This window comes from Arachis ipaensis, chromosome B08 (assembly GCF_000816755.2).
Source record: "Arachis ipaensis cultivar K30076 chromosome B08, Araip1.1, whole genome shotgun sequence".
NCBI lineage: Eukaryota > Viridiplantae > Streptophyta > Magnoliopsida > Fabales > Fabaceae > Arachis > Arachis ipaensis.
The window spans coordinates 8,097,752-8,101,681 of NC_029792.2; positions in this window are offsets into that span (position 1 = coordinate 8,097,752).

The window sequence follows — 3,930 nt, forward strand, 5'->3', positions numbered from 1 at the left end:
AGTAAGTAATTGATGCATAAATCCACTTTCGGGGCCCACTTGGTGTGTGCTTGGGCTGAGCTTGAATGTTACACGTGCAGAGGTCCTTCTTGGAGTTGAACGCCAGGTTGTAACGTATTTCTGGCATTCAACTCTGGTTTGTGACTTGTTTCTGGCGTTTAACTCCAGACAGCAGCGTAGAACTGGCGTTCAACGCCCTTTTATGTCATCTAAACTCGGCCAAAGTATGGACTATTATATATTTCTGGAAAGCCCTGGATGTCTACTTTCCAACACAATTGGAAGCGCACCATTTTGAGTTCTGTAGCTCCAGAAAATCCACTTTGAGTGCAGGGAGGTCAGAATCCAACAGCATCAGCAGTCCTTCTTCAACCTCTGAATCTGATTTTTGCTCAAGTCCCTCAATTTCAGCCAGAAAATACCTGAAATCACAGAAAATCACACAAACTCATAGTAAAGTCCAGAAATGTGAATTTAACATAAGAACTAATGAAAACATCCCTAAAAGTAACTAGATTCTACTAAAAACATACTAAAAATAATGCCAAAAAGCATATAAATTATGGGGAATGTCTCCTTCTATGAAAGCTCCAGCTGAGTAACATAGATGGCAAATAAGATGAGGAAAAGCTAGCCTTGCCCCAGGGAGAGTTCAAGGGAGATGACTTCATGAACTTTTACTTCTTCTCCAATCATGATGCTATGGATCATGATGGCCCGATCCACAGTAACTTCGGATCGGTTGCTAGTAGGGATGATGGAGCGTTGGATGAACTCCAACCATTCTCTAGCCACAGGCTTGAGGTCCAGTCTTCTTAATTGAACCGGCTTGCCTTTAGAGTCAATCTTCCATTGAGCTCCTTCCACACATATGTCCATGAGGACTTGGTCCAACCTTTGATTAAAGTTGGCCCTTCTAGTGTAGGGGCGTTCATCTCCTTGCATCATAGGCAAGTTAAACGCCAACCTCACATTTTCCGGACTAAAATCCAAGTATTTCCCCCGAACCATTGTAACATAGTTCTTTGGATCCAGGTTCTTACTTTGATCATGGTTCTTGGTGATCCATGCATTGGCATAGAACTCTTGAACCATTAGGATACCGACTTGTTGGATGGGGTTTGTTAGAACTTCCCAACCTCTTCTTTGGATTTCATGTCGAATCTCCGGATACTCATTTTTCTTGAGTTTGAAAGGGACCTCGGGGATCACCTTCTTCTTGGCCACAACATCATAGAAGTGGTCTTGATGAGCTTTGGAGATGAATCTTTCCATCTCCCATGACTCGGAGGTGGAAGCTTTTGTCTTCCCTTTTCCTTTTCTAAAGGATTCTCCGGTCTTAGGTGCCATTAATGGTAATGGAAAAACAAAAAGCTTATGCTTTTACCACACCAAACTTAGAATTTTGCTCGCCCTCGAGCAAGAGAAGAAAGAATAGATGAAGAAGAAGAAGAAAATAGAGGAGAGGGAGAAGGGGTTGTGTTTCGGCAAAGAAGAGAAGAGAGGGTTGTGTTGTGTGAAAATGAAGAGGAATGGAGGGCTATATATAGGGAAGGGAGGGGGTAAATTCGGCCATTTAGGGTGGGTTTGGGTGGGAAATTGATTTTGAATTTTGAAGGTAGGTGGAGTTTATGAGGTAGGTTTATGGGGAAGAGTGGGTGGATGTGAGTGGTGAAGAGGTGATGGGAAGAGAGATTGAGGTGATTGGTGAAGGGTTTTGGGGAAGAGTGTTTATGGGATTGTGTGAAAGAGGGGTGAGAAGAAGTGAGTGGAGGTAGGTAGGGATCCTGTGGGGTCCACAGATCCTGAGGTGATCTTGTGGGGTCCACAGATCCTGAAGTGTTCAAGGATTTACAACCTTGCACCAAATTAGGCATGTAAAATGCCCTTGCACACAACTCTGGGCGTTCAGCGCCAGGTTGGTGCTTGTTCTGGGCGTTGAACGCCCATTTGTTGCCTATTTCTGGCGTTGAATCAGTGGGCTCTCATAGAGCCTCACAGATGTGCAGAGCTTTGTTGAGACCTCCCAACACCAAACTTAGAGTTTGGATATGGGGGTTTGACACCAAACTTAGAGTTTGGTTGTGGCTTCCCAACACCAAACTTAGAGTTTGACTGTGGGGGCTTTGGTTGACTCTGCTTTGAGAGAAGCTTTTTCTGCTTGCTCTCCATGGATGCAGAGAGAGATCCTTGAGTTGTAAATACAAGGTTGTCCTCATTTATTTGAAGGATCAATTCTCCTCTGTCCACATCAATCACATCTCTTGTTGTGGCTAGGAAAGGTCTTCCTAGGATGATGGATTCATCCTCTTCCTTTCCAGTATCCAGGACTATGAAATCAGCAGGGATGTAAAGGCCTTCAACCTTTACTAACACGTCCTCTACTTGTCCATAAGCCTGTTTTCTAGAATTGTCAGCCATCTCTAATGAGATTTTAGCAGCTTGCACCCCATAGATTCCCAGTTTCTCTATTACAGAGAGGGGCATGAGGTTTATTCCTGAACCAAGGTCACACAGAGCCTTAAAGATCATGGTGCCTATGGTACAAGGTATTATGAACTTTTCAGGATCCTGTCTCTTCTGAGGCAATGTTAGTTGATCCGGATCACTTAGTTCATTGGTGAATAAGGGAGGTTCATCTTCCCAAGTTTCAATACCAAATAATTTGGCATTTAGCTTCATGATTGCATCAAGGAACTTGGCAGCTTGCTCTTCAGTAACATCCTCATTCTCTTCAGAAGAGGAATACTCATCAGAGCTCATGAATGGCATAAGGAGGTTCAATGGAATCTCTATGGTCTCTAGATGAGTCTCAGATTCCTTAGGTTCCTCAAAGGGAAGCTCCTTATTGATCACTAGACGTCCCAGGAGGTCTTCCTCCTTGGGATTCACGTCCTTCTCCTCTCTTGTGGGTTCGGCCATGGTAATTAATTCAATGGCCTTGCACTCTCCTTTTGGATTCTCTTCTGTATTGCTTGGGAGAGTACTAGGAGGGATTTCAGTGATCCTTTTACTCAGCTGGCCCACTTGTGCTTCCAAATTTTTAATGGAGGACCTTGTTTCATTCATGAAACTTACAGTGGCCTTGGATAGATCAGAGACTAAGTTTGCTAAATTAGAGGTATTTTGTTCAGAGTTCTCTGTCTGTTGCTGAGTGGATGATGGAAAATGTTTATTATTGTTAAACCTGTTTCTTCCACCATTATTAAAGCCTTGTTGAGGCTTTTGCTGATCCTTCCATGAGAAATTTGGATGATTTCTCTATGATGAGTTATAGGTGTTTCCATAAGGTTCACCTAAGTAATTTACCTCTGCTATTGCAGGGTTCTCAGGATCATAGGCTTCTTCTTCAGAAGGCGCCTCTTGAGTACTGTTGGATGCAGCTTGCATTCCATTCAGACTCTGAGAAATCATATTGACTTGCTGAGTCAATATTTTGTTCTGAGCCAGTATGGCATTCAGAGTATCAATTTCAAGAACTCCTTTCTTCATAGGCGTCCCATTACTTACAGGATTCCTCTCAGAAGTGTACATAAACTGGTTATTAGCAACCATGTCAATGAGTTCTTGAGCTTCTGCAGGAGTTTTCTTTAGGTGAATGGATCCACCAGCAGAAGTGTCCAATGACATCTTTGATAGCTCAGATAAACCATCATAGAATATATCCAGGATGGTCCATTCTGAAAGCATGTCAGAAGGACACTTTTTGGTCAACTGTTTGTATCTTTCCCAAGCTTCATAGAGGGATTCACCATCTTTTTGTTTGAAGGTTTGAACATCAACTCTAAGCTTGCTCAGCTTTTGAGGAGGAAAGAACTTGGCTAAGAAAGCCGTGACCAGCTTATCCCAAGAGTTCAGGCTATCTTTAGGTTGAGAGTCCAACCATATTCTAGCTCTGTCTCTTACAGCAAAAGGGAAAAGCATGAGCCT